Raw genomic sequence first — 25,834 nt, forward strand, 5'->3', positions numbered from 1 at the left:
CTCTCCACCTAAGGATTTTCCATCATTAGTGGTTGGAAAATCATGGGCTTGGAGTGTACAATTTTGTTACATGTGCTTTGATTTATATCAGCAGCAATTTTATTGCAATTTTTACCCTTTACTTGTTTTAGCCTTTCCATTTCTTTGAAACTTTCTGACTTTAAAGCAGGAAGATATCTTCCCAGATCAAAGCAATTCACAGACATTCCAATTAAATAGCAAGAAATTGTGTTCTTGCACAGAAGGTGCAACTTCACAACTGATGTGAACTAGTTGAAAGATTATATTTTCTAGTTGGCGCAGCTGGTAGAGTTGCTGCCTCACAGTGGCAGAGACCTGGGTTTGATCTTGACCTCGGGTGCTGCCTGTGTGGAGTTTGCACATTCTCCCTGTGACCGTGTGAGTTATTTCCCAGGTACTCTAGTTTCCTCCCACATCCCAAAGATGAGAAGGGTGCTAGGTTAATTGGCCTCTGTAAATTGCCCTGAGTGTGTTGGGAGTGGATGAACGGGTGATCGATGGTGGGCATGGACCCAGTGGGCCGAAGAGCCTGATTCCATGTTATATCTCCAAAACTTAAACTAAAACCAAAAGTTTATGATAGATCATGGCCAGATCAGCAGGAGCTGATCGAACTAAATCATTCAGAATGTCATCATAAGATCATGTGATAGTAGTAGAAATAGGCCATTCGGCCCTTCAAGACTACTCCGCCATTCAATCATAGCTGATCTATCTCTCCTAACTCGATTCTCCTGCCTTCTCCCCATAACCTCTGACACCCCGTACTAATCAAGAATATTTCTATCTCTGCTTTAAATATATCCACTGACTGTCTCCACAGCCATCTGTGGCAAATAATTCCACAGATTCTCCACCCTCTGACTAAAGAAATTTGTCCTCATCTTCTCCCTAAAAGAATGCCCTTTAATTCCGAGGCTGTGACCTCTAGTCCTAGACTCTCCCACTAGTGGAAACAGCTTCTCCACATCTGCTCCATCCAAGCCGAGGTGTGGCCTAGAAGAGTGATTGGAGCTGGGGAAATGATCAGAGGTTTGAAAAGGTTCAACAACACCCACACTGCAATGGCATCAAATACATTTGAGGAGTATCAGACTCGTTAGTGTGTCTTAGGGGATAGAAACGAGCTGGCATGTTTGGAAACTGAACCATTTTATTAAAATCATGCGCGATCAGCTGCTGCTCTTGGGACTCTGTGCAAGGGAATAGTTATGTATGAAAGGCTATTCAATGAAGACGATTACAGGACAACCCTGATATGCAGGCGAAGCAAGATACTTGGATGCTGTCAATTTAACCTCCCTCCCAACATACATCGTGAAAAGCGCCTGAGGCAAAACTGGTCACGGCCTTTCAAAGTGCAGTGAAAGACTCCTGGAAAAGCAGAACCTTTTACCTTCTCACAAAAAGCTCTGAAACAGACACATTATCGAGCTCATAGCTCCAGGTCACTTGGGCACTTGTCTGGTCCAAGCAATAAATTAGTGTACAGGGCATCACATCTTCCGGGTGTATCCACGGTGATTCCCAACGTGCATCAGGTATGTGGGGGCCATCTTGTCAAAAATGTAATCAATATAAATGCTACATGATTTTCACTGTGTTTGTTACTTATTTACAAGAGCTGTAGGCATTGTAAATCAATTTTCTGCAAGGAAAAGCAGTTAGAAAGCAGTAAAGTTCAGTGAAGGGTACATCCATAATTATTTGACAAAGAATGTCATTAAGACTGATATTTTGTACTGATTAAAATAAAACTCGTAGCCTATAAAAAATTATTGGTCAATTCTATGGGACTCTGTGCGAGGGAATAGTTCCCTCGCACAGAGAAATCTGGGAACTCAGTTGCAGAGCTGTTTGTTAAAATCTTTAAGAAGGATCTGCAGATGCTGGAAAATCGAAGGTAGACAAAAATGCTGGAGAAACTCAGCGGGTGAGGCAGCGAAGGAAATAGCCAACGTTTCGGGCCAAAACCCTTCTTCAGTCTCCTGTTTGTTAAAATCTATCCTTTGTAGTTTAGCAGCAGCTTTGAGAACAGTAAAATCAAAGGGAGGAGAGTGAGAGAATAGAACTTGGAACATAGAACAGTACATCACAGGAACTACGGGCCCTTCGGCCCACAATGTTTGTGCCGAACATGATGCCCACTTAAACTGATTCCACCTGCCTGTACATGATCCAACATTTCCCTCCATGCACCAAAATCATATCTGCCTTCACCACCACCCCTGGCAATGCATACCAGGCTCCCACCACTCTCTGTGTAAAAATATCTCTATTAAATTCTCCCCAAGAATATTGAATCATCGTGGGTATACAGAGGCGAGTTATCAGTGGCGGAGAACAACCTTTTAGACCAATTGACTCCGCTAATGAACCTAAAATTCCTTTCCGTCTTGGAACTCTCCCCACCATACAACGGAGATGCAACTGGAAGTGAAGAACAAGCCTAAATCTTTCAACCTTAAGTCGCTTTGTGCATTTTCTATCAGCAGTCGTTGAGCAGATTGTCCAGAAAAACATAAATGGACATTCCTGGGGTCTGCTGTTTTTATTATTACAGACCCTTGTCCGAATTCACTGACTGAATGCAGTTCCACACGGTTCCATCGCAATGCAGTTCCACACGTGCAGTTCCACACGGCCATCATGGGCGTGCTTGGCCACAGGTGAAATGGAGGTCGGATGGCAACATACCGTGGTGCTAAGCAGCTTTATGTGACTTTAGCTAGGCTGCGTTTGGAGCATTGTGTGCAGTTCTGGTCGTTCCATTACTAGAATGATATGCCGAGTGCAGAAGAGGTTTACCAGAATGCTGCCTGGTTGGAAGGTATTAGCTACAAGGAGACATTGGATGCACTTGGATTGTCTTCTCTCCAGTGTCGGAGGCTGAGTGGAGACCTGATAGAAGTATGTGAAACATCCACAGGATAGACAATCAGAACCTTTTATATTTGGGTAGAAATGTCAAAGACCAGAGGGCACATCTTTAAGATGAAAGGGGAAAAGTTTAAAGTAGATTTGTGGAGCAATATTTTTTACACATTTTTTGCTGGGTGCCTGGAATGTGTTGCCAGGGGTGATGGTCGCAAAGACAATTGTGGCATTAAAGGGGTTTTTGGATAGGCATATGAATATGCAGGGAATGGAGGGAAAGGGATAACAACAGAGATTAGTTTAACTTGGCATCATGTTTGGTGCAGACATTGTGGGCTGAAGGGCCTGCTCTTGTGCTGTATTGTTCCATATTCCAACACAGTCCAGTTGAAAGGAAAGGCAGGATATTCACCTCGTAACCTTCCACCATGGAGGGGCAGCAACGTAATTCAGGGGAATGAGATTGCCAGCCTCGTCGTCAATGGTAACATAGAAAAATAGAAAATAGGTGACGGAGTAGGCCATTCGGCCCTTCGAGCCAGCACCACCATTCAATATGATCATGGCTGATCATCCAAAATCAGTATCCCGTTCCTGCTTTTTCCCCCATATCCCTTGAATATTAAAGCTAAAAGCTAAATCTAACTCTCTCTTGAAAGCATCCAGTGAATTGGCCTCCACTGCCTTCCGTGGCTGAGAATTCCACAGATTCTCAACTCTCTGGGTGAAAAAAATAATTCCTGGTGGTAAAGTGTGGTGAAGTTTTTGAGTTAGTTTATTTTATTTGCTGCTTTGAAACATTCATTCATATTTTAAGGTGTGAATAAAATCTGTTTTTATTTCTCTTTTAAATGTTTTTCTTAACTATTTGAATGGGCGTTAAGTGACTCTGATTATCAAACCAATACAAAATCCTACGGAGGTGATGATTTGTGAATAACTGTTAGAAGGTTCATGGGGCAAGGCTTCAGAATATACTATCAGAGGCTTATAAACAGCTTGGAGTCTGCTCCAACACTGGTGACGTCCCTCATAGGGTCAACTCATCAAGCTCTCTGCTCTAACAAAGTGTGGGCTGGTGGGCACTGTGGACTGTGAGCTAGGTCCTGCAGATTCCAGTAGACAATAGACAATAGACAATAGACAATAGACAATAGGGGCAGGAGTAGGCCATTCGGCCCTTCGAGCTAGCACCGCCATTCAATGGGATCATGGCTGATCATCCCCAATCAGTACCCCATTCCTGCCTTCTCCCCATATCCCCTGACTGCTATTTTTAAGAGCCCTATCTAGCTCTCTCTTGAAAGCATCCAGAGAACCTGCCTCCACCACCCTCTGAGTACAGGGGGGTGAAAGTGCACCCGGCCAGAGTCTACGTTTCTGAAAGAAAGAGCTACATCCATAATATAATAATAAACAGGGGAGAGGACTTCAGTAGCCTCTCCATCCACCACCCGTGCATCATGGTTTCAGCGGCATTGACAAGGATTTTTCCAATTGTTAGTCACAAGCGAAGGACCTTTGTCCACTAACCAAATGCAACAGACACATCTGCTGTTAGATTAACCCCTCAATCTATGCAACAGCCTACCTTGTGTGGATATCTCCATTCTCATATTCTAGCAAGACAATAAACAATAATATGGAAGGATGGGAGATCTAATCAGCCTAAAAATGGACTGCATAGTACCTGTTTTTAGGATGTCACACCATTTTCTAACGCAAATTGGAGATAATTTCCAAGTTCTAACTCACCAGGAATGTAATTAGACTGGGCACTTCCAAGTGAGTGTCTCATGGCATCAGGTACACGCACAATTGAGTAATTATTTACATGACGCGCAGTCCTGCTCTTAACAACATATAATAGAGCGAGAAACTGAACAGCATATAAACATAGTGCAGCATTCTCAGTAGAACTAGAATCACATCGGGCTTGATTGTTGCCTTGCTTGCTATTTACAGAGGCACTCTGCTGACATCGGGAGACATGACTCCTTAGCACTGTATCTGTGCAAGTTTGCACGTTCTCCTTGTGACCGCATGAGGTTCCTCTGGGTGCTCTGGCTTTCTCTTGTGTTCTAGTGATGAGCAGATTGGTAGGTTAATCGGCCAACGTAAATTGGCCCCAATGTGTAGGGGTGTGGTAGAATCTGGGAGAGATGATGGCAAAGCAGGGAGAATAAAACAGAATCAATGCAGGATTAGTGTGCATGGGTATGTGATTGTTGGCACTGAAAGGTCCGTAACTATGACATACAGTGCATTCAGAAACTTTTTCCACATTTTGTTACGTTACAGCCATATTCTAAAATGGTTTAAATTCTTTTTTTTTAATCATCAATCTACACACAATACCCCATAATAAAAAAGCAAAAACAGGCGTTTAGAAATTTTTGCAAAGTAATTTAAAAGAAATAACTGAAATATCACATTTACATAAGTATTCAGACCCTTTACTCAGTACATTGTTGAGGCACCTTTGGCAGCGATTACAGCCTCAAGTCTTCTTGGGTATGATGCTACAAGCTCGGCACACCTGTATTTGGGTAATTTCTCCCATTCTTCTCTGCAGATCCTCTCAAGCTCTGTCAGATTGGATGGGGAGCGTCGATGCACAGCTATTTTCAGGTCCCTCCAGAGATGTTCGATCGGGTTCAAATCCGGGCTCTGGCTGGGCCATGAAAGGACATTCACAGTCTTGTCACGAAGCCACTCCTGCGTTGTCTTGGTCGTTGTCCTGTTGGAAGGTGAACCTCCACCCCAGTCTGAGGTCCAGAATGCTCTGGAACTGAGGAGTGGCTTCCATCTGGCCTGGGGCGGAAAACCCGGGGGGGGGCAGAGGGGACACGTCCCCTCCATGTTTTGAGAGGTGGGGGACATCTCCCCCAAGTTTTTGTAATCCGGATTTTAAAACCCGGTGAAATCTCTGCTTTCCGCGAGACAGTGGGGGTGGGACTGATGATCGAGGGCGCCGATTGGACGAGAGAGACGTCGGACAGCAGGCAATGGGGGCGGGACATAATTCAGCGCGATGATTGGAGGAGGGAGGAGTGGGGGGGGAGGGGGTGGGACTGAGGATAGAGTGCGGTTATTGGAGGAAGGAGACGTGGCACAGACCTGCGCCTCATCCGCAGCCAGGATCGATCCCGGCCGGGTATCCGGCGCTGTCCCATCCCCTCCCGAGTACCCGAGTACCCCTCCCTCCCACTCCTGGCCAGAGAGGTCGGCAGCAAAGATCCTCCACTATAGGATCTTTGGTCGGGAATCAGACGGCCAGTGCAGAGAAACAGCGCTAAACCCAGCTAACTCTGCTTGTCCCGTCAGGTGAACCTACAGCCTTCCTGGACATGCGGGAAATATGGCCAGCGCGGAGAAGCAGCGCTGGTGTCCCGTCAGTCCAGGCAGGGCTGCAGTTAACCCGGCGTGACAGGCAGAGTTGAGCTGCATTTAGCGCTGGATTGAGCCTCCGAAGCCTCGCGCGTGTGTGTGTGAGTGTGCGCATGTGCGCGTGGCCGCCAAAACATTGTGTCCCCTGTCCCCTCCATGTTTTGATAGCGAGTTTCGCTCTTGCGTCTGGCCACTCTACCATAAAGGCCTGATTGGTGGAGTGCTGCAGATATAGTTGTCCTTCTGGAAGGTTCTCCCATCTCCACGGAGGAACTCTAGAGCTCTGTCAGAGTGACCATCAGGTTCTTGGTCACCTCCCTGACCAGGGCCCTTCTCCCCCGATTGCTCAGTTTGGCCGGGCGACCTGCTCAATGAAGAGTCCTGGTGGTTCCAAAGTTCTTCCATTTAAGAATGACGGAGGCCACTGTGCTCTTCGGGACCTGCAAATGCTGAAGAAATTGTTTTATACCCTTCTCCAGATCTGTGTCTCGACACAATCCTGTCTTGGAGGTCTACGGCCAATTCCTTCGTCTTCATGGCTTGGTTTTTGTTCTGACATGCACTGTCAACTGTGGGACCTTATATAGACAGGTGTGTGCCTTTCCAAATCACATCCAATCAATTTAATTTACCACTGGTGGACTACAATCAAGATGTAGAAAGATCTCAAGGATAATCAATGGAAACAGGATGAACCTAAGCTCAATTTTGAGTGTCATAATACTTATGTAAATGTGATATTTCAGTTATTTCTTTTTAATTACTTTGCAAAAATTTCTAAACACCTGTTTTCGCTTCTTCATTCTGGGGTATTGAGTGTAGATTGATGATAAAAAAAATGAATTGAATCCATTTAAAAATTAGGCTGTAACGTAACAAAATGTAGAAAAAGTGAAGGGGTCTGAATACTTTCTGAATGCACCGCATTTATCTTCGACTCTGTGATTCTGACAAGTGGCTGCTGAACTGTCTTCAGGCTGCTTAATATGTTCCAATATTTCAATTTGTGTCAGCAGTAACAGAATGTGAATTTTCTAGCATTCACTTACAGAGTAACTCCCTCAACAGATGTTTCAATGGTGCCACCAATGGCAGCTCTGTGGGAGGTGATATAATGGTCATGGCTGGTCACTCAGCATGGGTCTAGACCTCAAGGCAAGAGGCAGAAACCTTCTCTCAGAAGGCAATTTCTTGTCTTACTAGTTACACTGTTGTCTTGGTGACTTTCCTTGTCTGTATCACTCATTATCACCTAGCCCACAGCCAACAATGGACCGTTTCCTTGATCATTGTTCCATTTTTGCATATCTTTCACTCATTTTTGCTAAACCTCTCTACATCACCATCCATACCTCTCGATTCCCTTTCCCCTGACTCTCAGTCTGAAGAAGGGTCTTGACCCGAAATGTCACCAACTCCTTTTCTCCAGAGATGTTGTTTGACCCGCTGAGTTACTCCAGCTGTTTGTGAATATCTCACAAGGCAAATCTACTCCCACAGAGTATGTGTAGACACCACCTTTTCTGATGAACAATATACACTATTCATGGGCTCAATTGTTCTAAGGCTATCATCGCTATGAAGTGATACACTCTGCAGAACGACGTTTGATCACACTGTCATGGATTGCTGTCCACACAAAGCTAGGTTTGCTTTCAACTTCCTCACCAGAAGATCTTTCTAACCAGCCCCAAGAAAGATCTCTGCATGTCTCCCAGTCCACTGCTATATCAGAGAAATCACTGTGTGTGTGAAGCAACAATTTCATCTAATTCCAGTTAAGATGGAGGATGAGTCAGTATTGCTGGTACTCTCCAAATGCAGCGACCATTGACTGCATTTGTGTGCTAGTAAGATCTTCCCTTAAAAACGCTTAACAGGGCAACTACCCATTCCTTCGATGCGCAGATCATTTTGGGTATTGTACACAATTATCTCCTGGTGAAAGCCATATTCTGGAAAGGACACAAGATTTCTTCATCCTGATGGAGCCTATATGGCCGCACATATTCAGACATCAGCACAGGTCATAAGGAATAGGAGCAAAATTAGGCCATTTGGCCCTTCAAGTCTATTCCACCATTCAATCATGGCTGATCTATCTCCCCTCCTAACCCCATTCTCCTGCCTTCTCCCCATAACCTCTGACACCCATACTAATCAAGAATCTATCTATCTATCTATCTATCTATCTATCTATCTATCTATCTATCTATCTATCTATCTATCTATCTATCTATCTATCTATCTATCTATCTATCTATCTATCTATCTATCTATCTATCTATCTATCTATCTATCCCTGAAAATATATACACTAACGGCCTCTACAGCCTGTGGCAAAGAATTCCACAGATTCACCGCTCTCTGACTAAAGACATTTCTCCTCATCTCCTTCCTAAGAGAATGTCCTTTCATTCTGAGGCTATGACCTTTAGTTCTACACTCTCCTACTAATGGAAACATCCTCTCCACATCCACTCTATCCGAGCCTTTCACTATTCTGTATGTTTCAATGAGGTCCCCCCTCGCAGCTGGAGGAATGGATGGAGGGGCCAAGGAATAACCTTTTCTTCCCCGGCTGCGCACACCCGTGTGAACTGAACAACAGCTGAACAACGGATTCACTAAGAATCAGGCAAAAAGCAAGACTGGAGCGGAAACCACCAAAGGAATCCTGAAGATGAGATATTACTGCCTGTTGCAGTCTGGCGGTGTTCTGTAGTGCACGATGAGCCAATTGTGAACAGTAAAACCTCGGCAAGTGAAGACAGCAGATGATGCTGGGGTGGGATAACAAGGGGAGATCTGGAGGCCAACTGCAATGAGGCATGAAGGTCAATGGGAACAACAGGAGCAAGAGGGTGAGGATAGCTCCACTTAATTCAAGGGTTTATAACAACATTTCTGTATTGTCTGACGAGTGGATTAAATAATTTGGATCACCACCTAGAAAATCAGTTTCTGAGAGAATTTCCATTCCTTGTTGTGACCAGAGGTTTGTTGGTCATCCTAACATTGGGAAGGTTTGGGTGGACATGAAACGTCTCTGGAGATTGCTCCATCACATGGGATTTATTATTTTGCATGAGGTGACGCCCGCCGTCTCTTCTTTTGGACTCCTGGTCATGGGGACTCCAACGTGCATGCTGACTAGCTTGTCTTGTTTCTTGCATTTAAATAGTTCTTGCAAGTTTCTGAACATTTAAAGGCATTTAAAATCAGCCACATTATTTAATACATTGCAATATCCCAAACCTGGGGGCATGGCTAAGATGATTGTTTATCGTTTTTAACTTGGTTGTATCATGGGTGGGTTTTGTCAAGGGCTTCAATACAACATGCAAGGTGCTGGCAATTTGTCACTTGGGACAACGGCAAGGCATCAGTTCCTTGCCTAACAGGACACAGGCGTATCCAGAAGAAGTTATGACCATATACACCACCCGAGTCAACAGCAAGCAGTGACTGCTCAGCACTCAGCAAACTTTGGCTCAAAAATAATTATTTTACTTCAGAGTCACGTGAGTGACTATGCGAAGAACCCCGCCACGACGCATGCGTGTCATATCGCTTTCAAGCTTGCGAAACGACAGGCGGGGTGGAGTGTCCCTCGCAGCGGTAAGTTTGAAACCGCGACCTGCAGGTAAGTGATTTACTCTGCGGTAGTTTTTGTCCCCGCGCTGTGTCCACAAGTGCTGCGAGTAAAGCTGGCTGGGGAGGACCGCGAAGTTGCGGGAGCCAGCAGCAGCTGAAGGCACAAGCCCTGTAAGGGATCAGCTGTGCCGACTTTTGGTCCCGCGCCGGCCAGAACACCACGGCCGGGCGGGAGACTATTCAAATGGGGCCGTCGACTTTTTGGACAAGTCGAAAATGGCAGGAGACGGGGTGGAACGATGTTCCCCCGTAGCGACAATTTAAACTTGGACCTGCAGGTAAGAGCTGCGGTCTTTTTGTGTTTTTACCATGCTAATTACAGGTGGAGAAACCAACGGGCTGCAACAAAGCTGGTGGGCTAGATGGGATCAGCTGTGCCCGATGTCGCCTCCGCACCGGCCAGATCCACTCCACGGCAGTAAGGACAAAGCTGGTGAGGGAGGACCGCGGAGCAGCGGGCAGCCAGCAGCAGCCAGCGGCACTCGGATCACCGATAGTGGGATCAGCTGTTCCCGATGTCGCCTCCGCACCGGCCAGATCCACGCAGCCGGGCGGAAAGGCTAGACACAAAAATAAACAAGGTCGTGGACTCGGAGGAGTCCGACTTTGAACAACCGCGGGCGGCCAGCGACCGAGAGCGCTGGAGCCGGATGGAGCGGTGTGTGGAGCATTTGCTCCAATGTGACAGACTCCGGGAGGTGGAGTCGGGTCACTGTGGGCCCTATGCTAAACCCACAGCAGTACCTCTTGAAGGGCTGCACAGTGCTTCTACCTCATCAGGGGGGAGCACTGCGGGTCAGTTCTGGGCTGACCTGGAAGAGGGGTCCGCAGAAGGAAAGACAAGTGTGCAAGGGGTGCAGGAACAAGAGAACCTACTGGACTAATAAAATGGACTCCAACAAACACTACAGCCAAAGACAGCACAACTACGCACCCACCAGCAGAACTGGTGAAAGCTCGAAGGCCCGGTATTCAAAACATGAGTCTTTTTAGGCCATGGCCCAGGCCGGCCTTCTTGGAAGATGCGGGGACCTCCAACGCCAACCAAACCGAAAATCCAGATACCAGCGCAACAACAGCAGCGAAGAACCTACAAAAAGAAGTAAACCTGCCACTGGTAACTATGGAGGTAGGTGGGTCTGGTTCCCTACAAAATACAGGGAGCATGGAGGTTGGGGGGAGACTACACTCTTTTCTGAATGCATGGAGCATGTTAACAACCGATACTTACATCTTAAGCAGTATCCAGGGATATACAATAGAGTTTATACACAAGTACAGCCCTCCAGTTCAACATATACCGAACCGAATGTTCGTGCCTTCTGATAAAGAAAAATCAAAAGCGCAAGCTGAACTGGAGCGGCTGTTGGACTGCTCAGGAGGCATCATTATTACTCACACTGGGCATAAACTACCTGGAAATGTTGGGTGCATTCCATGGCCTAAAGTCATATTGTACTGGATCATATCACCAGCATGTTAGACTACAGATAGACAATACCACCGTGGTAGCATACATTAACCACATGGGTGGAAACAAATCGACATCATGTGACAATCTGGCTAATACAATTTGGCAATGGTGTATCCAGACAGATATTTGGATATCAGCCACTTACCTACCAGGAAGACTAAATTTAGTGGCAGACACCAGGTCACGCAAATTTAATGAAAACACCGAATGGATGTTGAATAAAAAAGTATTTGCTGATATTACAGCAAAATATGGAACACCAGATATCGATCTATTCGCATCCAGACTTAACCACCAGTTATCAAATTATGTTTCATGGGAACCAGACCCTGGGGCAGCGGCGACAGATGCATTTTCGCTGCATTGGGGGGGAAATTGTTTATTTACGCATTCCCTCCTTCCTGCCTCATCAGTCGGGTATTAAGGAAAATACAACAAGACTCTGCGTCTGGAATTGGTAGTACCCGATTGGCCTACTCAACCATGGTTCCCAGTGGTATTAAACATGGTATTAGAACCATGTATCACCATCCCACATAGATCAGATTTATTGCTACATCCCGTAACAAGGGATAGCCACCCATGCCATAAACATTTGAACTTATTAATTTGTAGAGTTTTAAAAACACCTCTACTACAACTAGGACTGACGGACCGAACAGTGAACATGATCTCGGCGGCCCAAAGACAGTCAACCAAAAAACAGTATCTGGTCTATATCAGGAAGTGGGCGATGCACTGCCATAAAAACAACATCACCTACAGAGACATGAACAACCCGTCTGTTCTGGAATATCTGGCAGGCCTCCACTATGATGAGGGGCTCAGTTACAGTGCCATCAACTGCGCCAGAAGTGCCCTATCGACTTATCTATGGCAGGGGACAGAGCGTTACTCTGTTGGGACTCACCCACTGGTAACAAAACTTATGAGGGGAATTTTTAATACTAATCCCCCAAGAACCAGGTACTCCCAAACTAATCCCCCAAGAACCAGGTACTCCCAAATAGGGATGTAAGTATTATCCCGAAGATGCTCAGGAATTGGTCTCCAGCAACAGCTCTGTCCCTACACAGACTGACATTAAAAACAGTCATGCTAATGGCATTGGTCACGGCACAGAGGGTACAGTCACTGCATAAACTAAGACTGGACAACATGACTTCCTCAACAGAAAATATTACATTTCATATCTATGAGTTAGTAAGCAGAACAGACAGGGATCAGCAGGCCTCAATATACAATTTAGGTCATACCCAACAGATGACCGTCTGTGTATAATAAGACATCTGTCGTTATACATGGAGAAAACGAAAATCCTAAGAGGCAATGAGAAGGCACTTTTTGGTCAGCCACTAGCAACCACACAAAAGAGTGACGGTCCAGACCATCTCAAGATGGCTGAAACAGGTGCTAACACAGGCTGGGGTGGATACTAATATTTTAAAATCTCATTCCACCAGGGCTGCAGCTACATCGGCAGCGATACAGTTGGATGTACCAATGGACCAAATCCTCAAGGATTTGTCTACATTAACTAGAAATGTCTACATTAACTAGAAATGAATAGGGACCCCAGCTATTTACAATATATATTAATGATTTGGACGAAGGAATTGAATGCAACATCTCCAAGTTTGCGGATGACACAAAGCTGGGGGGCAGTGTTAGCTGTGAGGAGGATGCTAGGAGGCTGCAAGGTGACTTGGATAGGTTGGGTGAGTGGGCAAATGCATGGCAGATGCAGTATAATGTGGATAAATGTGAGGTTATCCACTTTGGTGGCAAAAACAGGAAAGTAGACTATTATCTAAATGGTGGCCGATTAGGAAAAGGGGAGATGCAACGAGACCTGGGTGTCATGGTACACCAGTCATTGAAAGTAGGCATGCAGGTGCAGCAGGCAGTGAAGAAAGCGAATGGTATGTTAGCATTCATAGCAAAAGGATTTGAGTATAGGAGCAGGGAGGTTCTACTGCAGTTGTACAGGGTATTGGTGAGACCACACCTGGAGTATTGTGTACAGTTTTGGACTCCAGATCTGAGGAAAGACATTCTTGCCGTACAGAGAAGGTTCACCAGACTGATTTCTGGGATGTCAGGACTTTTATATGAAGAAAGACTGGATAGACTCGGCTTGTACTCGCTAGAATTTAGAAGATTGAGGGGGGACCTTATAGAAACTTACAAAATTCTTAAGGGGTTGGACAGGCTAGATGCAGGAAGATTGTTCCTGATGTTGGGGAAGTCCAGGACAAGGGGTCACAGTTTAAGGATAAAGGGGAAATCCTTTGGGACCGAGATGAGAAATTTTTTTTTCACACAGAGAGTGGTAAATCTCTGGAACTCTCTGCCACAGAAGGTAGTTGAGGCCAGTTCATTGGCTATATTTAAGAGGGAGTTAGATGTGGCCCTTGTGGCTAAAGGGATCAGGGGGTATGGAGAGAAGGCAGGTACAGGATACTGAGTTGGATGATCAGCCATGATCATATTGAATGGCGGTGCAGGCTCGAAGGGCCGAATGGCCTACTCCTGCACCTAATTTCTATGTTTCTATGAATACACAAGCATCTATTCTCATGATACTTTAACTCAGTATTTAATGAAGCTCTTGATACACTGTAACATACATGAGTCGTAGAGCTGCTGCCTCACAGCACCCGAGGCTCACATTCGATCCTGACTACAAGTGCTCTGTGTGTGTGTGGAGTTTGTACGTTCTCCTAGCGACCACGTGGGTTTTCTCCTTTTCACAATGGCAGGCAGTGACTAGTGGGGTACCGCAAGGCTCAGTGCTGGGACCCCAGCTATTTACAATATATATTAATGATCTGGATGAGGGAATTGAAGGCAATATCTCCAAGTTTGCGGATGACACTAAGCTGGGGGGCAGTGTTAGCTGTGAGGAGGATGCTAGGAGACTGCAAGGTGACTTGGATAGGCTGGGTGAGTGGGCAAATGTTTGGCAGATGCAGTATAATGTGGATAAATGTGAGGTTATCCATTTTGGTGGCAAAAACAGGAAAGCAGACTATTATCTAAATGGTGGCCGACTAGGAAAAGGGGAGATGCAGCGAGACCTGGGTGTCATGGTAAACCAGTAATTGAAAGTGGGCATGCAGGTGCAGCAGGCAGTGAAGAAAGCGAATGGTATGTTAGCTTTCATAGCAAAAGGATTTGAGTATAGGAGCAGGGAGGTTCTACTGCAGTTGTACAGGGTCTTGGTGAGACCACACCTGGAGTATTGCGTACAGTTTTGGTCTCCAAACTGGTCTATTGAATGGCGGTGCAGGCTCGAAGGGCCGAATGGCCTACTCCTGCACCTAATTTCTATGTTTCTATGTTTCTATGTTTCTCCGGGTGCTCTGGTTTCCTCCCACAATCCGAAGACCTGCAGGTTTGTAGATTAATTGGCTTTTGTAAATTGCCCTGTGTGGGATAGAACTAGTGTGTAGATGATCAATGGTCAGTGTGGACTCGGTGGGCTGTAGGGCCTGTTTTTCACGCTGTATCTCTAAACATGGAAAAGTTATTTGATGAAGTTTTCACGACATTTTTAACTAAAATATTCCTGATTCAATGCCATCGTGTTTTGTGCCTACGATTACAGTCTGACAAATATTATACAGACCATTTCTGTCAATTCCCCACTCCAGCGGAAGAAAAAAAAAGAATTAGAACCACTTCACATGACAAGAATTGGAACCACTTCACATGTCCTTGTTGTACTAATTGTGAAGGAGAACACAATGGGAAATATTAAGGTGAAAAACATTAAACATTTCCAAGGACAATATGAAAATTCTATTGAAGATACAAGCTTCATTGGAATTCTAGTTTTATTCTTTCAACAAGGTCAAACAGAGAATCTTTGTCACTCATCCCCAGAATATGGTCATAAAGAAGTTTGCAGCTGGTGATCACACAACATATTTCTCAGGCTTGCATTCATCAAAATACATGCATCAATATCTTAATGATGTAATTGAAGCAACATTTTGCAATAACATGGCGCCATCATCAATTGAACAATAAGCACTCAATATTTCAGATGGTACATATACTCTCTCAATCCAACAAGTAGTCACAGAGATCATAGAACATAGAACATGGTTCTATAGAACATATAGACCATAGAACATACTGAAGAACATAAAACATCACAGGAACAGGCCCGTTGGCCCATGGTCTCTACCGAACATGACGCTGTGATAAACTAATCTTATCGATCTGTACATGATCCATATCCCTCCGCTCCCTGCATGTCCATGTGCCTATCTACTTTCACCACCACCAGCGGCAGCACTTTCCAGGCACCTGCCACCCTCGGTGAAAACTTTCCTCCTCTCACCGTAAATCTATGCTGTCTAGTATTTGATATTCCCACACTGGGAAGCATACAGACATGATGCAGTGTTTGTGAATATTATATAACAGGATAACCTACCTTGAAGAAGTGGCACAGAAGTAGGAGGGAGAGGACCAGTGTGCAGGAGGCACCAGAATGAAGTGCAGCGACAGTTCCTTCTTTATTTTAGAATGATCTCGCACTCAATCGGACCTGTTAACACAAAGACGATTTTTTTTCTTAACAGTTGGTTTCCTCATTCTGCTTTGCATCAGCAGATCTCAACAGGACTATTTAGTTCTATATGTCGATAGTTCTGCATGTCGATGGAGGACCTGCAGCAGGTGAGGAGGGTCATGTGTATTGGGTGCCGCATGAAGCCCCACAGAGGCTGAATGTGTGGATCGGATGTGGCCTGCAGCGACACACAGCAACGGTAGAGGCATTGACAGCATCATTAGGCCAGGCCAACCCCTGCAACTCTGATCCGGTGCCTCCAACAGGACAACTGGCCTTTGAGGCATAGATAAGACTATACTTTTAAGAACCTTGAATCTTGTACGATACAAGATGGTGGCAGAAGTGTAGCGATTCTATGTGTACTGCTTCAGTATACTCTATTTTTACACTACATTAGTTGCAACTCTTGTACTTGGGTATGATAGTGCCTATAAATAATAATGTTTCTGAATTGCGTACAAAAGTAGACTTGATGGGCCGATTGGCCTAATTCTGTTACAATCACATAACCTTATGACCTTATAAAAGAAAGAATTGTACTCTACTAGACTAAGTGGGACCCGTTGGGTCCCATGTTCACACGGGAGGGCAGGTCCCCCAACGCAATATTCCACCTCTCCACCAATTCCAATATTGGTGGCCAGTGGGGGGCGGGGCTTTCTGGAGCTCTAGTATGGGTGTTGTGGGCCGAAGGGACTGGTTTCCAGAGGGCTAGTATGGACATTGTGGGCTGAATAGATTCTTGGCCTGACAGCTCAGTCACTAAGGCCTGGTGGGCTGGCAGCTCAGTCACTCAGGCCTGGTAGGCTGGCAGCTCAGTCGCTCAGGCCTGGTGGGCTGGCAGCTCTGTCACTCAGGCCTGGTGTGCTGGCAGCTCAGTCACTTGGGACTGGTGGGCTGGCAGATAGGTCACTCAGGGCTGGTGGGCTGGTAGTTCAGTCACTTGGGACTGGTGGGCTGGCAGATAGGTCACTCAGGGCTGGTGGGCTGGTAGTTCACTCATTGCTATTCCTTGAAATTCCATTTCAAGCAGAGTGCAGGCCACCAAATTCAGTTTCATAGCATTTCAAGCAGAGTGCAGGCCACCAAATTCAGTTTCATAGCATTTCAAGCAGAGTGCAGGCCACCAAATTCAGTTTCATAGTATTTCAAGCAGAATGCAGGCCACCAAATACTGTTTCATAGCATTTCAAACAGACTGCGGGCCACCAAATTCCGTTTCATAGCATTTCAAGCAGAGTGCAGGCCACCAAATTCAGTTTCATAGCATTTCAAGCAGAATGCAGGCCACCAAATTCAGTTTCATAGCATTTCAAACAGAGTGCAGGCCACCAAATTAAATTTCATTGCATTTTAAGCAGAATGCAGGCCACCAAATTGCCAAACAACTCATGACATTGTCATAAGAGCAAACAAATCATTTATTGCAAGTGCATTGCAGACTCACAGTTCAGTTGATTCACAGCTTAGAATCACATTTGTGGACTCTCCCTTGCAATCTTCCAGAGTGACTGACTCTGGCATCCAGGCATCCGGGGTTTTATAGTCCTGCCGCACCCTCACACCCCTCCAGAAGGGGCGTTACCTTCATCATGGTGATTGACAGGCGAGAGGACCAATCAGTTGATCTCAAGATTTTTTAAACACTCATAACTTATGCATTTTTCATCGATAAGAAACATCCTAGGGGCTGCCTCAGCGGAGGAGAACTGTGAGTAAGATGGCCAAAATTTATAGCGATATATTGTAGCCTTTTTTCAAAAATCAATATATAGCGCAGACAGGAAGTGGTCAAGATGAGACATTTTTATTATATAGATGTAGGTACATGTGACAATAAAGTACTATTGAACAATTGAAACAATAATTTCAGGCTTTCTTTGAACAAAAGCATTTATTGTTAAATGTTTCTTCAGCCATTTATTTCCCCTCCTCATGCCTTTCAGTTCCTTTGTTGTCTGCATTTCTGGCTTCGGAGGAGCTGATTTTCAATGTTGTCTTCATGTGCCTTGTACAAAATATTCTGCCTTTTCCCAATTATAGTTTAGTTTGGTTTAGTTTAGTTTAGTTTATTGTCACGTATACCGACATACAATGAAAAGCTTTTGTTGTGTGGTAACCAGTCAGCAGAAAGGCAATACATGATTACAATCGAGCCATTTACAATGAATGTGGGAATAATGTTTAGTGCAAGGTAAAGCCAGCAAAGTCCGATCAAGGATAATTCGAGGTTCACCAAAGAGGTAGATAGTAGTTCAGTACTGCTCTCTGGTTGTGGTAGGATGATTCAGTTGCCCTGATAACAGCTGGGAAGAAACCGTCCCTGAATCGGGAAGAGTGCGTTCACACCCTTCTATAGCTTTTGCCTGATGGGAGAGGGGAGACGAGGGAGCGGCTGGAGTGCGATTAGTTAGATGAACAACGTGGGCACTTAGATGCCAGAACTCATCACATCACTCGCCATCAAGCATTTAAAATGTATGACCATTATCTGAGAGGTAATTATAAAATTTAGGAGTAAGTGTGTGGAGGCAAATATTTTATTGTCCTTCTCCCACCATCCGCGAAAAGCTGGTGATGAGTTGCCAGCTTGAACCATTTCATTCTATTTGATAAAACACTTAAGATGGCTAGGCCATTTCAAATGACAGTATAGGCCTAATCAAATGGGTACAGGACTGGAGTCATATGTATGTCTAGGCTGGAGTTGGTGCACTGGAGATGGTCTTGGAGGGGAGGATGCTCCTCAAACTGCGGAGCATTTTGGACATTGCAGTTCACCCCCTCCATGACACACCGGTCAACCTGAGGAGCATCTTCAGCAACAGACGTTCCACCAAGCTTCCATTCCAGAACGCTATAAGAGATCCTTTTTCCCTGTCAAACTGTACAACTCCTCCTCCTTCTGCCGTGGGGTAGACTGACTCCCCCCCCCCCCCCCCAATCTTTGCACATTCCCAATCCTGGACTTTCCTCTCATCTCTTCAATTTAATGTTTCATGTATCTTGTTGTGTTTCATGACTGTTGCAAACCATATTCCCAATTTCCCTCCTGGGATAAATAAAGTTCTATTGTATCGTATCGTAAGGATTATTTATTTCTTCTAAATAATTGGGTTTAATGACAAACTGCCAACTCCATAATCACTTTTACACTTACCAACTTAATTCAACTGAATTCAAAATATCAAACTGCTTTTGTATAATTCCAACTCAAGTTGTCATGATTACTTACCCAGCAGCATAACTAATATACTACTGTACTCTGTACTGTGTGAAGAAGTAGGTTCATGGACCACACAAATAATAAAGTAATTTATAAATCACTAAATTACCCTCTGGCTGAGGCCCCACATATGGTTGGCACAAACCCAATAGACCTGACGCTAATCCACTATTGCACCCAGTTTTTGCTATTCAGGAAAGTAGTTAATGGAAACAGTTAATCACACAATCTTGGAGTGAAACTTCACTGCAGACTACTTTTAATGTGACCACAATAAACCAGATAATTTTAAAATAATCCGACCAAATGCCTCGGAAGGAACTGCAGGTGCTGATTTAAACCGAAGATAGACACAAAAAGCTGGAGTAACTCCGTGAGTCAAACAGCATCTCTGGAGAAGATGAATAGGATGAATAGGTGATGCTTCAGGTCGAGGCCGATGGGTCTCGACCCAAACCATCACCTATTCCTTTTCTCCAGAGATGTTGTCTGACCAGCTGAGTTACTCCAGCTTTTTGGTATATCTTCAGACCAAATGCCTATTTGTGCAATGTTCAGTTGATGAGAAAATACAGTTGGAAAACAATGAATTGTGATACTGTTTGCTTCACCCATGAAAGAAAAGCATTCCTGGTGATGTGTTATTCGTGAATGGCTATTTAAACCAATTTGTATTTCAAAAATACAGTAATCAATAATCCACACGAGAAAACTGTTCATATATCCAGTTGATAATTTCACATTTCTGATCATGTGTTTTGTAATTAACACAACATAAACTTAACCTTGCAAACTTTCTGAAGGGGTATGATCATTATCTTCCTTCATCTTACATAGACTAAACTAAAAACTAAAATTGGAAATAAGCCACTTTCCATTCTGTATTATTTATTTAATTACCATTTAAGTCATTTAATGATAAAGCAGCTTGGATCAGCCAAATATAGTATTTTGATGGTGTCTTTAAAAATTTTACAAGCAGACACATTTGCAAAGGCCTGCACCAGCTTTGATCTCATATGCTTAATGATGCAAAGCATTTTTATAAAAAATATATATCTAAGGGTGATCAAGAAAAATGGGATCAAGAGGGCAATGGTAGGTAGCCAAGAGTTCATGCACTCAACACATGTGTCTAGCATGAAAATAATTTAACTTCAAAGTCCGATCAATTTAAATCCATACTCCAGTGTACATAATAGTCACTGTACCAATAGTCATTGCACTAAACACAAAAAGTGCAAAGTACCCGGTGACTGGATTTTACTCTCAATAATCTGAAGCAAATCAAATACACATCCAAAAAAAAATCACAGACCTCTGAGCATGGAATCCATTTCATCTATTGGAATTGGATAACTGGGTTTATGTTATAAAAACTCCATTAGTTTAACAAAAAATATATAGACTAAAATCCAAACTGTATTGATTCAGTTATTTATTACCATTTTCTTTCAGTCAGTGGTCTTTATTCAGCATAGGTCATTTCTGGTGTCCATTACAATTTTGTACAATGCATTTTGTTAATTAGTTGGATGATGTAACATGAGGTATGGGGATGGCCTTGCAAATGTTAGATAAGATATCTGACGTAATAATGTTTGAGGAGCCAAATGCATTTGAAGGTGAATCTTGCAACTTGAAGGTGAGAGTTGTACATTTGGTTCAAGAGATCCCAGTTGGCCTGTCTCTCTCTCAAATGCCATGAGATGATTTAAAATGAAATAATATTGAACCAAGAGGGGGAAAAAAATTGAGACTCTTCTTAGAGATGTGCCATTTAATCCAATGACAATGAGAGAATGATAGATATATAAAACAGAATTGCAACTCAACTACTAACTGTAACCCTTGCATCTCGGCAGGGTTCTGAATGTTTTCATTTTGCTACAATTAGTACATTGGAAAATGTATTATATTTAGTTAAGCAGAGTATAATTATACCGTCAGTGTGCAGCAGGACACCTATTTTATAAGCTGACGAAGCTCTTGTTATTCTGTCGTTCTGTTTTATTTACATACCATGTTCAGAAACACTTGAAAAAAAAGCTCTTTCCCAGCTTTCTCCTCCTGCTGCAATCAGTCTGAAGAAGGTTTCTGACCCGAAATGTCACCTATCCATAGGGCCAAGTAGTATCTGTTCCCTCCATAGATGTTGCATGACACACAAAGTCCCTCCCGCACCTTGTGTTTTCCTCACGAGTTCAGCATCTACAGTTCCTTCAGGAACACTCTTTTTATTACATACTAACTTTTCTTTAACTGTCAACTGCAAACATTTCACCTTTTAACAGTTGCAATCAGAGCACAATCTGATTCTTGGAGTTTTTTTACTTTGGCCTCTTATATTTGGACCTCAGAAGTAATGTGGTTATAAACCTCAAGTACAGCTGGCTTTCACTTCAATGTAGACAGACCATGAGAGTTCAAATGTTTGAAAAATGTTCCTGTCATCAGTAGGAATAAAACTCCAGATATTGCAATGTTCAGGAGAAAGAGATTTTTTTTTCATGAAGAGTAATGGTAAATAGCTGGGGATCAAATGAGAAACAACTTGTTCAATTCTCAGAGAAGAAAGATTTGCAATTATAATGCAATAATGAAATAACTGAATTTTGCCAGAGCGACTTTTTGAACATGATTTTCTGTTACTTGTAAATATTGTTTTTTTGCAAAACCTATGGTGCATTTCAACCAATGTTGCTAGTCTGATGATGGCCTTTAGAAGACAGCAATCCTAATGTTTTGGTGCAGTCATTAAAAATGTTTCCAAGTTTGAACATTTTTGCATAAACAGATCATTATTGATTTAAAAAAATATGATGGCTGAACTAGCTGACCCTACTCTTCCTGGAGTCAATTAAATGTCATTATAAGAACATATTTCTAAAATCAGCTGAAGAAAACAGATGACTTGCTGTTGGAGAGGGGCAAATTGTTTCCCATAGAGCCTGAACCAAAATCCAACCAAAATCAAGAGCCAAATCCAGGTCTGAGTCAGTTAAATTGTCATTCTATCCTCTAGTTCAATCTAAGTCAGAATCAGCTCAGCTTCACTTTTCCACGTCGCTGTTGAAATTATGCAGTTTTTTTAAAAAAGTGGGTCTGAAGCTTAATCTTTGCTTGGTTCTGAAAAATCTCCAAAGTTGAGCTAAATCTGGATTTTGGGCCAAGATTACTCTTATCCTCACTGGACTGATATGGACAGGTAAATTGCAAGAAAAGGGAGAAAGCACTTTCAACTTTAAGCCTCCTTTTCAAAAGAGGTTTCAGCTCACAAGTAATTCACGGAGCTCAAGCTCGGTGACACAACTAAAGGCCAAGCAAGATCAGACCAATTGGTACTAAACACACAAAGGTCAATACTGCCTGAGATTTTGTTGCACATGACAATGAAAGCATTAACGAGGAAAACATACCACTGTTCCTTGCATTAGCCACCAATGTCTTGCTTATTGTTTCATTCTCTAGGGACTTGCTACAGAAAGAAATGCCAGCTAACTGCAATTATTCTGAAAAAGTAAATATAAACATTTAAAAAATGTATGTATTACGGCATTATCCCTGCACTGATATCTGATTTCTGCTTGTGTACCATCAAATGAGTGGCAAACATGCCTCAAAATTCAAAATACAGAAAGACTACAATTTAGCAATATTTTCCACATCTATGGTAGTACTTAGTGTTTTCTGGAAAACTTGAGCCAACTGTCATGTGTAGCAAAGAGTTTTTAGAAGAGGGAACTACCTTTCTGGAAGTTCACGCTAAATTATCATTAATTAACTTTAAAAAGTGAAAAAACCAAGAACGTTGTTGGATTATTTACTTATTGCCACCTTTGCAATTTTCATCTATAGAGTGCTTTTACGGAAATAAAATGTCCCAAACTACCATGAGCAAATTAGTCGATTGATCATGTTATTATGACCAAAGTTGTATGAAAGAGAAACTATCTTATGAACGCTGGAGAAAAACGCTACAGGTGGTCAGAATCTTAGGATTCAAGATTAAGATTGAATCTACAGCCACCTGCGGGGAAACATTAAAAAAAGCTGGTAAAGGACACTAATATTTAAGAAAGTTAACAATTAGATCCTAGTTTGTATTTCCCAATTTAGATTGATTAATGGTTTGCCTTACAAACATTTCCATTATAATAAATCAGTAAATGCTTAGTGGGTCAGACAGCATTTGGGGATCATAAGGTCATAAGTGATAGGAGCAGAATTAGGCCATTCGGCCCATCAAGTATACTCCGCCATTCAATCATGGCTGATCTATCTCTCCCTCCTAACCCCATTCTCCTGCCTTCTCCCCATAACCCCTGACACCTGGATATTAGAGATAAGATGAAGATAAGATAAAGAGATAGTGAGAGATGCAGAAAGAATAAGCGGCCTGTGATAGAATTAAACATTATAATTGTTTTATTTATGTACATGCAGAACTTATTTTTGTTGATGATTATCTTGTTTACAGAGTACTATGGTTATATATCAATAAACAAAGAACTGCAGATGCTGGTTTACATCAAAGAGAGACACAAAGTAACTCAGTGGGTCAGGCAGCATGTCTGGAGAAAAAGGACGGGTGATGTTTCAGGTTGGGACCCTTCTACAGACAGATTTCATTGTTCCGTTTTGGGATATACGACAATAAAGCACTCTTGGCTCTTGACTCTTGAAGGCAGCAGTGACTGGATGACAAAAGATGGAACTGGCTGAGGGAGAGTGATAAGGACAAGATTGATCAACAATAGATAGAACTGGAAGTGTTGGAACATCATTTTCTCCTACTCCACAGCTTCTCTTAACAACCACTTTGTTATTCTCACATGTCTATTCACTTGGCTCCATTACCACTTGGGCTATTCTGTCTCTCTTGTCCTTCATCCTTCATCCTTCCCTCTGTTCTCTCGACCCTTCACACTTTACATTATCTCTAACTTTTCCCATTTCAGATGGACCGCCTAAAACATTGACTCCTCTTTCTCTCCCTACTGTTGCCATTGCCATTTTTATTTGGATTTTTAACATATGTAGGATTTTGCTTTGGAATGGTTGCCATTAACAGCACCCTGCTGCCACTCTTAAAAACACCAAGGAATATTTTTTTACACAAAGAGAAAATAAAGGAAACAATTACATTCCAAACACTGCTTGATTGCACCAGTTAAATATTTTACTTTTGTGAATATCCAATCTAATCAACTTAATGACTTGAAGAGCAATCTCCAGCGTGATTTCAAGTGCATTTTTAGTGCAACTTCCCAATTGCACCCAAACTAGAAATTCTATCATAATTTTGTCAAAAGACAATATGGAATACACGTTAAGGGCCAGTCCCACTTTCACGACCTAATTCACGAGCTCTGCCGAGTTTGCCCTTGACTCATACTCGCAGCATGGTCGTCACGAGATAGTAGGAGGTCGTAGGTAGGTCGTGATGCTAGTCGTAGGTACTCGTGGCATCAAGTAGGTCGGCGCGATTTTTCAACATGATGAAAAATGTCTACGAGTAAAAAAGGTCGTGAATTAGGTCGTAAAAGTTCCCAAACTACACATTTTGAGGCATTCTGAGGGGAACTGTAATCAGCAGGAGGTTTATTTTTTCATCTTGATGCAAATCTTGCAAAGTGGCAATTAGTTACAAACATGGGAACGTATCTGGCCTGTGGACTTACATCCACTGGGAACATGACGGATATTGACACAACATATCTCAAGATCTTTAACAACTCGTCAGAATGGGAAAGAATTAGAATTCAACTTCTGTGTTTGGGTTGAATTTCAAATGCAGGTCCCAAATGTATACAAACAAGTTAGGAATCCGTGATATTGAGTGGGATATGCATTATTTAGCATAGGAATTTCACCAAATATGCAAAACAATCAGCCATTTAAACTTTTACGGCAGGTTGATAAATATCATTCACTTTTAACATTTTAATAATTAGTTTTTTTTGCAATGTGTATTTATGGACAACTGATAAAATCCAACTGTGTCTCCTCAGTGAAGCTACTAAAACACGCAGATGATGGAAATCTGAAACAAAAATAGGAAAATGCTGGAAACACTTAGCAAGTCAGGCAGCATTTATAGAAAGAGTAATAGAGTTAATGTTTAAAGTCAAAGAGTTCTGGCAAACAGTCTCTGACCTAAAATGTTAACTCTATGCCTGCTCTTAGAACTCTTCTCCATGCTTCTTCTCAAAAGATCTTGGATACCATAAACTGTTAGATTGCTCTAGAATGCAATCATTTTATATTAGAAAATATTTGTTGAAGGAACAAGAAACTCTGCGTATAGGATTCTGTATTGATCTTGTTTGCATTTTCTGTTTTCCAGTTTTTATTTTGTCAAAATAAAAGGTGGTTGAATCCATAGTAGCACAAGGACAATTAGTTATTGTGAGCTGCTTGTACTTAATGATAGCAGAAGAAAATTGAACATTTTGCACCATATAGATTTTAATTCCCTGTTCATCTCTGAGTTTGGATAAAGTTGCCAATTGTAGGAGGACAGTGGATGTTCGTGGCAATTGTTCAATCAATTTTTGAAAAGTGCAACATAATTCTGTCTGTCATGAGTTGTTTCCTC

At 42.9% G+C, this 25,834-nt stretch overlaps 1 protein-coding gene across 1 annotated transcript in view; it reads right to left on the reverse strand.

Moving 5' to 3' along the window:
- Window positions 1–25,834, reverse strand: part of zfhx3 (zinc finger homeobox 3) — a 1,217,643-nt gene that overhangs the window by 865,026 nt on the left and 326,783 nt on the right. Inside the window, exon 2 of the mRNA XM_033035748.1 lies at window positions 15,867–15,980. The gene's annotated coding sequence lies outside the window, so the exon portion shown is untranslated. The remainder of the gene's footprint in view (window positions 1–15,866; window positions 15,981–25,834) is intronic.

The sequence above is a fragment of the Amblyraja radiata genome, chromosome 17 (assembly GCF_010909765.2).
Source record: "Amblyraja radiata isolate CabotCenter1 chromosome 17, sAmbRad1.1.pri, whole genome shotgun sequence".
Lineage (NCBI taxonomy): Eukaryota > Metazoa > Chordata > Chondrichthyes > Rajiformes > Rajidae > Amblyraja > Amblyraja radiata.